This window comes from Saccostrea echinata, unplaced genomic scaffold, assembly GCF_033153115.1.
Source record: "Saccostrea echinata isolate AGI-Se365-2 ecotype Australia unplaced genomic scaffold, CSIRO_AGI_Sech_v1 ptg000054l, whole genome shotgun sequence".
NCBI classification, from domain to species: domain Eukaryota; kingdom Metazoa; phylum Mollusca; class Bivalvia; order Ostreida; family Ostreidae; genus Saccostrea; species Saccostrea echinata.
The window spans coordinates 13,004,514-13,016,986 of record NW_026889803.1 but is presented as its reverse complement, the minus strand read 5'-3'; the positions used below and the strand labels follow the sequence as shown (position 1 = coordinate 13,016,986).

The 12,473-nt window shown below is 30.8% G+C and overlaps 2 long non-coding RNA genes across 2 annotated transcripts; both read left to right on the top strand.

Moving 5' to 3' along the window:
• Positions 1 to 3,136: 3,136 nt before the first annotated feature.
• LOC133206090 (uncharacterized) lies at positions 3,137 to 4,031 on the top strand. Its single transcript, XR_009723698.1, has 3 exons — positions 3,137 to 3,221; positions 3,692 to 3,781; positions 3,932 to 4,031. It is a non-coding gene; the product is annotated as an uncharacterized LOC133206090 (long non-coding RNA).
• Positions 4,032 to 4,578: 547 nt separating this feature from the next.
• On the top strand, positions 4,579 to 9,396 carry LOC133171507 (uncharacterized). Its single transcript, XR_009718812.1, has 3 exons — positions 4,579 to 4,670; positions 7,353 to 7,433; positions 8,687 to 9,396. It is a non-coding gene; the product is annotated as an uncharacterized LOC133171507 (long non-coding RNA).
• The last annotated feature ends 3,077 nt before the right edge of the window (positions 9,397 to 12,473 follow it).

The following is a 12,473-nucleotide window of genomic DNA, read 5'->3' as shown; positions in this document are numbered from 1 at the left end:
AGGGAAATGCGTTTAATTTGCGATTGCATTAAACGATCTTATAAAAGAAAGGCTTTGTTTTTAAACATGTACCCAAGCTTGAATTTGGAAATGTTTTTCATGACATTTTAAATTCTTAAAATCTGTTATCAAGCAGTCATAGACCTTTTCATAGACTCTGTATGAACACAAAGTAAAAAAGAACAATTGTCTGTAGATAGACCGAATATTTGCAAAGGCACATCCTAGTTAATCCACTATATTAAAACCCATTTCATCCTTGTTAGTATGTAGACCATAATTAAGAGTTGTTACATATATCAACATTTTCTAGTTCTGTCATATTTGTTAAAGTCTTGGCAATTTGTATTGATGTTGAAATATTTGTAAAGATTAAGGAAAATTGCAATAATAGTGCTATTGTGCTAGATTGCTCGGGGTTTGCATTAAACATACACTTTTGAATTATTGCTTAAAATATATACATTAATTGTTATGTAAAAAAAAATGTAATCATGTAGCATACTTCAGTCTGCGTTGTCATGCATTACTCCTCATGATTTCCTCTTTCAAGGTAATATTTTCCACAATTCCAGAATTCAGGACCAGTGACGTCAGAGGATGACTCAAAGTCTCCACTGGAAGAGTCTAAACACGAGTAAATACGAGTATATTACCTAAATGAAATGGAATCTGAAAGGGAACTTCAGAGAATGACAGAAGAACAAAGAGTAAAGAGACAGCAAAGTGTAATAAAACTTCTATAACAGATTCCTCCTCTTATGCTCTTTTTGTTGCAGTTAACGTTCTACGTAGTTAAATAAATAGGGACTATGTACAAATGTAGTGCGAAATGCATAACGGTCTTCTCAGGCTATTTTACATTTCTTTTTTCGCTACCCTGAGCGAAGATCCAAGTTGTCTGTCCGCGTTATTCCCATTGTTGTCTCGAGGTAAACGTTTCAGACTTTCATCTTGTTCTCCAGAATAGCCAGGCCAACCGCAATCAATCACGTTGAAAAAAAAATCTGTCTTGCTTAAAATGAAACATTTTATTAAAGTTGTTATAATTTTGTATTTGCAGAAACCATTTTGCTCGTACTTTTTGGCCTCTTCAACTGAATAGATGCATTATCGTCCTACTTAAGGTTAACAAAAACTATGAATATATATATATATATATATATATATATATATATATATATATATATATATATATATATATATATATATATATATATATATATATATATATATATATATATATATATATATAAAGTTTTTGTTTCAATATAAAAAAAGAAATAACAGCGCAAAGTTCCCTAACGTATACTATACTTACTCATTATCAGTCGAGAGGCTTGGCGAATCTGTTAATGTCATTGCTTAAAACAGGTATCTTTGTTTTAATTTTCCCCCTAAAGAATCTAAACAGTTATTTTATCAAAAAGAGAAAGAATTAATGGATTATTGCTTTACTGTGAATTTTTAGGTCACCTGAGCCATGCAGTGATCTGTTGCTAATTGTTTGTTTATTGTCTTGATCGTCCGTCATTTGTCGTCCGTTTTGATTTGAACATTTTTAGCTTCTTTTCTGGAACCGCTGAATCAATTTCAGTCAATTTTGGCATTGTGAACTTCATTGTTCCTTTTTCCTTTGGCCTTAAGGGTGGGGCTTAAAACATTAGAATTAACACAATCTTTAAAAACTTCTTTCTTTACTCATTGACATCAAGCATTCAGACTGTTGCCATGATTGTAATAAGCGTTGAGCCCTCTACCAAAATTGTGAAATTAATAGCCCCAGAGTCAGGGGTCCTGGTGTTTGGGGGTGGGGGGCTCCATTGATTATATAGTAAAAAGGCTTAAATTCAAAAATCTTCTACCCTGTATATAAAGCAGACAAAGTAAGTGCATGGTTATGATGAGGAAGAGTGCCTCTTCCAGACTTGTTAAATTGGTTGCCCTTAAATCAAGAGTATTGGAGTTAAGACTGGGCTCTATTGATTAAAAAGTGAAAATGCAAATTAATATTCTTTGAAAATCTTTTTCTGCTCTTAGGTATTTCGCAGACAAGCAAAGTACATGGTTACAGTTATACTCAGGTGACCGTTAGGGTCTTTGGGCCTCTTGATTTTTAAAGATTAGATACAGGGTTAATTGCTGTAGTACATATATTTCAGATAAATGGGAAAAGAGATCCGGATGGGGTATCAAATTCTTCCAGAAGTTTTTATGTCTCGGTAGGCAGTGAATCAATGACGCAAGAAATCCAATGTAAAGATAGAAGATCAATTTTTTTTTTAAATGCTTATTGAATACCATGAATCCTTAAATGCCATAAAGATCTATAACATATACTTGTCTTCATTATTAAATCGACATTTTTAGTTGGATTCTGAAGAGAAGGAATGGATAATTGTTAGTTCTAGATCAGAGTACCATTCAATTCACGAAATGTTGATAAAAAATCCGACATTGGTTAATGTAAAGGTAGGCACTAGTATCGAGAAAAAAAAATCAAGTTTTATATGCCAGTTATATAAAGACTATAACCTTCATTAATTTTTCATGTAAAAAATTATAATCTGTTTCAATGTTTGTTTTTGAAAACGTAGTTTGAAGTATTTTACCATGGTCAATATTTTTTTCCAGGACTCTACGAGTATTGTAAGTATTTTGACATTTTTATTCATTGTGACAAAACTTATTGGGTTTTAAAATATGTATACAATAAAGAAAGGACTAGATGACATTGAAATTTCTTATTCTTTTTTGTTTACATGTTATCTTATCCAGGGCGTAAGTATGTTACTTCTTTCTAAAAGCATGTTATTCTGAAAACTTTATTTATTTGATGTAGCATTTATGTGATATTACTATATACAGTAAAACACACCTATAGCAAACACCCTTATAATGAATTAACGCACATCACGAAGAAATATTCTTTCCATGTGGCCTGAAATTATATAGTAAACTTAACGGATATATCGAATTAACGAAGCAGTATCGTCTGTTCCTGGCTCCTCTGTCATGTTGTAAATTTTGAATTTACTAGGGGGAGGTAAACGCAAAATTTACAACATGATAACTAGTTATCCTATTGTAAATTTTGCATTTACCTCCCCCTAGTAAATTCAAAATTAACAACATTAAACTTCGTTATAAGCGTATTTTACTGTTTGCCTTCCTTTTTTCATATTCTTCGTCATTGGGATCGATCATCTGGAACATAGTATGTAAGTTGACATCTACAATTTGTTATATTAAGATGCATAACCAACTAAATAGAATAAGAAGAATTACACACTGAAGTGTTTTTTTTTTTAATAAATGTTTTGTGTTTTTAAAAAATATAGATTCTAGATGTTTTAGTCATTGTGATTAATACCAAGGTTTCTTAAATTAAGATATGTTTGTTTCTATAGGAAAACTTTGTTGGGCAAAAAACCTTTTTGATTCAAGCAAAAAAAATTCTCTTAACCTACTATAGTTCTCACTTTTAAAAAATATTTGAGAGATTCTCGACTTAGAATCGCAAATGAATTGTTATTTGAAACTAGTCGTCAAAACTCTACGTTGTAAACTACAACAAATAATTAATTAATTAATATTATATATTATATTTAACATTTATTCAACTTCGAAGAGAGAGAAAGAGAGAGAGAGTAGTTGTTTTAAAATGCTGAAATTAATCATGTTCAAACAGACAGCTTTACACTGGGCAGCAAAGCATGGGAAACCCGAGGTGATAAAACTATTGGCTAGTCAACGTGGCTTTGACATCAATAGGACAACGGTAATTGTGTTATCTATAATATTTTGCACTGTTTTGATAAAAAAAAATTCTAAAATAAGTCTTTGCAATTTTAATAATAATAATAATAATAATGATTATGATGATGATGATAATAATAATAATATTTTCCCTTTTTATTGCTATCTACAGAATGTAAGTATCAGTTCAAATTATTAATATCTCAAATTGTTGTTCAGTACATTTAATGTAGAAAAAAAATCAAATTTTGTACTGTATTTGTTTGTTTGAAAAAAAAGTGGATTAGAGGTACTTTATGTTCATTTCTTTGTTTGAACTCTCAAACATGCAATGAAAACTTTAAAATTTAAAACTTTAAATTTTAAAATTAATGGGGATACTGGCAAAGTTCTTAATGTATTCAAAGGAGAAGAAATTGTAGAATCAATAAAGAAATTGCATAAAATTTAGAAAGCAGAAGCCTCATTGTCAATTTCATTTATTTATAAAAAATAGTTCAAGAAACAGCTTAGTTTTTTTTTAGTACTTTCTAAAACTCAATTAATATTTTCATGAGATAACTACATTAATTTCCATCTTAAATGCATATACATGTACATGTTAATTGCTTTGTTGATGAAGTTTGTTTCGTGTTTCCTGTATTATATATTTTAGATGGTTTAACGATACAAAGTAGTTTCGTAATTACCTGATTAATTATTATTTCTTTTCTTTCTCATAATAATCGGAATCATCTGTAGGGGGTAAGTACATAAATAATCTTGTTTTAGTTCAGATTTGATTAGATTTGACATAAAAGATAGCCTGAACTCATGATAGATATTCATTTTAAAACAGGGTTATACTGCATTACACCTCGCAGCCATGCATGGGCATGAAGACATTATAGAACTTCTAGTGTCAACTTACAGTAAGTCCTAACACATATAACATTTACAAAATTGAAGAACAAGTTATAATTTGATATTTAAATCGCCAGAAAAATTTTCAATGAAAAAGATGTTTACATATACCTATGATTTTTAAAGAGTAGTCTTCAATTAATTCAAGAGTAAATTTCCGAATTTCATTTGAAAATAAAATTGCATGTTTTTTTTTTTTTTTTTTGTTTTGTTTTGTTTTTTGTTTTTTTTTTAATCTAGGTATTAATAAAGCTTTAGCGATGCTAAGATTTTATGTAATAGGTCATTGATTTTCTAAGTGTGCTAAACAGGAAACTGCATTATGTAAATAATTACGTTTCTAAAAATAAAACATTTTCCTGACAATGTTTGTTTGTTAGAATGTAAACAGACAAATCATATATCCTGTTGAAAATTAAGTAATGATGAAATCAATCTACTGGTAAGGTTTATGACTTTGCCTGTTCATTCATTTATTTCATTATTCTGGTGGAGAATTTCGTATTCTTTGTAGTCATTCAATTTGTCACCTAGATTTAAAAGAAAAGAATCTTCAAAGATAAAATATTTCAGTGTTTGAAAACTTGTTCCTTCCTACACACTCTACATTTTGGATCAATGCATCATGAATTCCCAATTTGGATATAGATTACTTGTTATTCTTCATAATTATGCAAAAATGCTTCACTATTAGTTAATCTAAAATAAAGATTTTCAAATATCTTATTTATTTTCAGTTTAAGACCAATTATACCAAAACCTGTCAATAAGAACTCAGGGCTCGTGCATGTTTACAATTTAGGAAGTTTATTTCTTATGATAATCATGCAAGCAGTTTCAAAGTCTGACATAAAGTTTTCTGAATATACATATATGTTATTTATTTTCAAAATACAAACGTTTAGGCTCCACTCAGGGTCAGATTGAAAAAAGGGGAGGTTAATAAATTTCACAATTTTTGATAGAGGATCTTTTTTTTTATTTCAGTCATACAAACAGCTTGCCTGATTGTTGTTGTCAAGGGGCAGAGAAATTCTCATTCAATCATTACACAGTTGCAAGGGGATGTACAACATGATTCTTGCTGTTCATATCGTTACACAGTTGCATGGGGATGTAGAACATGAAACTTGCATGTTCATGCATTCGTGCGCCATCTCATTTAGTTGGCTAAATGAATATAGAGTACAAATTGGCCTCTTAGTCTCAAACTTGCAACAAAGGTCTGAAGTCTGCTGATATGCGGGTCTTAAGTTTAAAGGTCAAGGCTAAAGTCATGGTATCTCCATAGTCCATACTAATATTAAAGACACAATATTGAGTACCACTTTACCATGTATACTCAATAAAGCTACAAAATGACAAATGAACGGAGAAACATCTACTTATTGATGGTCATCAGACCCCAGGGTCATGAAGCAGACTTAGACTTAAGTCAGATTTTCAATCGCCTGTTAAATGTTTATTTATTATTGAATAAATCTCTTAATTTGCAGATAACAACACTTTTGTAAAGCAATATTGAAAACTATTTTCATTCTGGACTGCTTGACTTCTTCAACATTTTAATACAACCTAAAGATTTTTACTTAAGCTTAAGACGTTTCATGATCCCGGGACCAGGTCAAGTCAAAATCTCTTTTAAACTTTCATCTCTAAGCCCATTTCATCTTGCTGAGGTACAGTTGACAGAAGAACATCCCATTTTATTTAAGGATCAGAGGATCATAGGCATTGTAAGGGTCAGTGTTTTTAGAGCACAAATTCACATCTCAGAATGAAACTTGCCGTAAAGGTCAAAGGTGACAAAAGAAACAGGTCTATGCATATGAGGGCCACAAAGTCCAAGGATAATGTCAGAAGACAATATCATGTGTGTTAAAAAAAATTGTAGACACTATTTAATGATAATGACTTGATTTTTGTTAAGAGGTACGCGGTGCTTAGAGGAAGAAGCCTTTTGGTTTTAGGGGGAAAAAATCAAAGGACAAAGACCTTTTATATACATCATGTTTTTGACACCATATTAATTCATTGTGTGAGTAACTGTATCCTGGGGGGGGGGGGGGCGATGTCTGCTTTATATTAAGCATGGCCCTTGTGAAGGATTTTCAAAAAAAAAAAATATGGTTTTGACCCTATATTTCAGTTCCCAGGAAGTAACCATGGAGACCATGAAATATACATTTTTTAAACTTCTTTTACAGATGTTTATTTATATAATCTAAAATTGATTGAAACTGATTCAAATAATTTCAGAGAAGATGCTGCTTCTAATGGAAAAATTAAGAAAATTTACATTAAACAGGTTTAAGTTTTATACAACCCAGAAACGACAGGCTTAAGCATTGATAAATATGAAATGTGTAGGTGTGAAAAACAAGGTAAAGGGCAAAAGGCATTCAACTGCATTAATGATTAACAATTTAATTACATCAATTTCAGTTTTTATAATGGCTTAATAGAGCTTAAAGCATGATTGAGCCTATTTTCAATTTATATCACTTTGTTTTTGTTGATTTCATTTCACACTTAACCAACATTTTACGTGCTGAATTTCAGACAATCATTGTTAGAAACAATTCTCTTTGAATAAAATTAAACATCACTCCTGTATTAATTTTACGGCTCAGTCATGTCATTAAAATGGTAAGAGCCATTAAAAAAATGGAGCATTTATATTATTGCAGAAGCTGATGCCAATCTTCGAGACTACAGTGGGAAGAAAGCTAAACAGTATTTAAGAAATACTGCCTCTACTAAAGCTCAACGTAAGCATTTAGCCTCTCTTTACTCCTACTCTGATACTGTTGATAGCGATTTTCTTACAACCTGCAAAAAAAAAAACAGAAAGCGGCATTATATAACTCTCTTAATATAAACGCTACTGGAAAAAACAGAACGTCCTTAAGAAACTCGCTTCAGATCGTTTATTTGACCATGAACTAGATGGGGAAAGGTTTTTGTTTTACCTAATGATTTTTGCTACGAAAAAATTTCATAAATGTTAAACTAATATCTAAAACATTTCTGAAAAGAATTTATTTTTTTTTTTTTTTGGTTGTATAATAATTTTTTTAATGGGAGAGTAATTTGGATACTTGTAGTTGTATTACTTATGTCCCCTGATAGAATTTTAAAAAAAAATTATATCTTTATCTACTGCTGTCAATTTACACGGGGATGTTTGGAAATGACAAATATGTGAGCACAATGGTTTCAGAGCAGTACGATGAAGTTTTCAATGCTACAATGTAACATGAATATTCATGAAACAAATTGCCTTCAGTACTGAACCATGTTAGCTTAGTTAAATTCAGGTTTGATATTTATCATTAAAAAAAACACTAATCAGTAGTTAAGTAAACTCGGCAACTACGCTGTATTAGTAGTTTATCAGAGATTTGCTCTTGTCCCCTTATTTTGTTGCCCATGTTCGCCTAGTATGCTTTCTATATTTGGAGATTTTTATACCAGGTGAAATTCAGATTATTCATTTTCTTTGAAAGAAATGGAGATAGATGTGATATATTAATATATCACAACCATCTTTTCATCTGTGTCTTATCATTTTAACAACCCAAAATAAATAAATATTTAATAAAGAAATAAAAAGTTGAAATTTTTGGCAGGAGTGTATAACCCATGTCACAAGTTGGTATGACAGGGTATTTTTTAAATTAATATGAATAGTTGATTTGTGTCAAATACATGTATATGTCATTTCATCCTTGGACATTATTTACATGAAAACAAATTGTCCTGTATTTTACCAAAAACAAACAAACAAACAAAAACAAACAAACAAAACAAAAAATAACCCAAAACAAAACAAAACAAAACAAAAACACACTCTTAACAATTATTTATTTACAAACTTTTTACAAATTCTTTTCATGGGAATTTTATTACATGTACTTAAATTTTATTTCAATATAGCTATCACTTTGATGGAAAAACTAAGCAGATTGTTTTTAATATATATATATATAGATATTTAAATTGGATTGTGCTCTATCATTAGGCTCGCTGTATAGGAGAGGCACAATGAGGCACAAGGATCCTTCAGAGGAGGTCTTTCTCTATTCTCTTACACTAACAGCCTGAACTCCTCAATACTAATAAGGAATGAGGCAGTTAAGGCAGAAAAGGCATTCCCATTATATTTTTGTACACAAAAAACTGTTTTCTCTCTACGTTTTTAGATTAATGACTTTGCAGAGGTATAATTACTTTACGTTATTTAATACATGTGTGAGCTTTAAAAATCAATATATTTTATCAGATGTAATATTATTGTTTTTAAATGAAGTATATTGGAAAATGATGCCAAAAAGTAAACGTAGTACACAAATGTCCTGTATTTAGAAAAAGTCATGGCACTTCTGATGATTATGCGATTTAAAACAATTTGATTTGAAGTGGAATGAAATTAATTGTCAGTTTGCATGCAGCTTGGAAACTTTATCACGGTTGTTAGATATACATTGCTGCATCATAAGAATGTGTGCACAAGGACAGTGCATGCACCATGGTCAGTTACAGAAATAAATCAAATATTTGAGTCTCAAATGATTGAACATGTTTCATGCATCAAACGCAAGGAAAGCATTGTAGCCTACAAATTTACATATCCGTTGGAATGGTGTCGAGTTTGATTTGATTTGTCAATAATAAATTCAAAAAATCTCAATTTATCGAGATTTTGTTAAATGCTTGATATCTCGATGTACGTGTCGAAAGTAATGAGATTTTCTTGAGAAAATAAGTTTTTAACATGCATTATGTGTGTTCAATAATTTAGGAATGACTCTAATTCTTGGCCAAATTATTCGTGTATAACCTGGTTTGGGTCAGTTTACGCTTTATAATCTGCGAAGCGGATTATAAAACAGCGTCAACTGACCCAAACCAGGTTATACTCGAATAATTTGGCCAAGAATTAGAGTCATTCCTTATAATTTAATTTTAAAATCATTAAATAACTATGGGTGTAAAATTTCGTTACTTTTTATTAGTTCAAATTTGCCGCTCAATAATACAACCATAGTAACGGAAGTAACGGAAGTGATGGGAATCGAGGGGAGGTAAAAACTGATACATAGGCCTAGCAGCCATGTTGTTTGGTTACATGTGGTGAGATCGAATTATTGTTTGAAATTAAAGGTACATTTATTAAATCTGGAATTTTCCATGAATCCCGAGGATTGGAAATGAGAGGATTGTATGGATACGGATGATTCAGCTGGTTGTCAGGGGGATGTGTCCCCATACCAAACCAGGTTATACAGAAATAATTTGTGTTCCTTTTTGGATATTAACCAATCAGAGGCTAGAATACAAACAAAATAAAATTATTTTTCTATAATTTCGAATAAATTTGTTGTTTTTATGCTTAAAGAAGTTACGTATTGTGACAAACATAGCATCATTATCCACATAAATTAAATTGTGTATTTAAGGAATGACTTTAATAGCTACCCAAGTTATACTGGTATAACCTGGGTTGGAGCAGTTTACGCTTTATCAACCGCGAAGCGGTTTATAAAAAAGCGTAAACTGTACCAACCCAGGTTATACCAGTATAACTTGGGTATCTATTAAAGTCATTCCTTATAATTTAATTTCCCATCATTAAGTGTAAAAAATAAAACAATTTCTCCTTCAAAAATGCCTTTAAATTGTACGTATTTTAAATGTAACGTCAAGCGGATTGATGCGTTTTTGACGTAAGTCATTGTGACGTAGGCAACCCAGGTTATACGCTATATTCTATTTTTTTTTATCCAATCAAATGACGCTTTACAACCAAAATTAAATTATAAGTAAATGGTATTTTTTGTTGTGGATGAATTTTAGGAAAATGCCAGCAATTTATTATTAAATGTCAAAAATACGACGTCTCACAACAGATGACTGATTAAAAACTTTTAAATATACAAGTTTGATACGTTAGGATGATAGTATGAAAAGAAATATCTTTAAAATATGAAAATTATTTCGTAGCATGTAACAAGTGCTTATGTAAAGTTTTGAAGCATTTTGTATTACTGCAGTTTTCTGACTTTTTTAATCGTTGGTTTTACATTACTTGTTAAGGGAATGTTTTTGTCAAGAAAATCTAATTTTTTTTCAATATATATTGCATGCATATTGTCATTCCCGTTTTAATTAATCTTATAACAGAAATAAACTACCTAAACCCACTCCATTTTTCCATTTACAGTTTTGATATGTTTTTATTTTGTTCCAATATTCTTGAATTTCATTGGCGTTTCATTTTATATGATTTGTTGACAACGATTCTAATAAACTTACATATCATACACATGCAATTCCTTCTCTCTCAATAGCAATGCATTAGCAACAAGAAAACGTAGGTAATCAGAGCTCACCTCAACGAATGTTGTCTTTAAGTAAGGCAAAGTCCCACAATAAACTAATAATCTATTAGTGTGCATCCCTAGATGCAACATTTATGCAATTTTGGTCTGGTAGGGTTTGCACTTACTAGAGAGTGGACTTATCTAAAAAAATTAAACTAGTCTGGAGCAAGTTTGAGAGTGTTCATCCCTTGATGCATGATCCTTGCAAGTTTGGTTCAGATAGGCCTTATAGTTTCTTGGTAATGGACTTGCTCCAAAAAACTAACCTGATTACTCATCTAGAAGATGTAGGTCAGTTCCAGCATCCAAAGCAAGTCCAGTAATGTGCATCCTTAGATGTATCATCCATGCAAGTTAGGTCAACATACGGTTTATAGTTAATTGGAAATGAGATCTGCTCCAAAAAGTTTAACCTGATCACTCATCCGGAAAATGTAGGTCAAATCCAGCATCCGAAGCAAGCCTGGTCGTGTGCATCCATAGGTGTATCATCCATACAAGTTTGGTCAACATAGGGCTTATAGTGACTTGGAAATGAGACCTGCTCCAAAAACTTTAACCTGCTCCAAAAAATTTAACCTGCTCCAAAAAACATTAACCTGGTCATTCTTTAGCTGAATTGCAGCATCTGAAACCTTGACTGGTACAATGAAACACACTAGAAGCATCCTCCATGCTTCTTTTATCAATATAGGGCATAGAAGTACTTGAACAGAAAATCTGCTCTAAAAACTTTAACCTGGGACTTTGACACCGACGCCGAGGGTGTTTCATAAGTTCCCCCCACCCACCAAACTTCGTTGAGGTAAGCTAAAAATGTCTTTTTTCAACTTCACGTTTATGTTTACCGATTTCAACTGAAAATGAAATTATAATTTTTACTCTTATTTAGACAAGCTTCGATGATATTTTGATATTTTGAACTTTCATAGTAACGGTCAATGGTATTATTATTCTAAAATTTAATAGTCTTTGTACAACTGCAGTATTTGATCAAAATACTCATCATAAACATTTTATATTACTTGCTTATTGATTTTTGTAAAGTAAAACAAAATTAATTTGAAATTCCAGAGCCCACCTTATCCCACTCTTTGAACGACCTGTGGTATTTTATGCACAAAACATCGCACAAGTTACTGACCTTAGGTAGGAGTACTATATCTCTACTACAAAATTATACGTACAATTTCATTGAGCAATGTTTACTGGAGAGTGTGAGCTCTAAAATGAAGTGATCTCTTCATCAAAAGCATATTCTTCCAAATATCTTACACTTTCATTTTTCTTTGCTTTATATATATATATATATATATATATATATATATATATATATATATATATATATATATATATATATATATATATATATATATATATATATATATATATATTATAATCACCATACCTCTTGCGGAATGGACC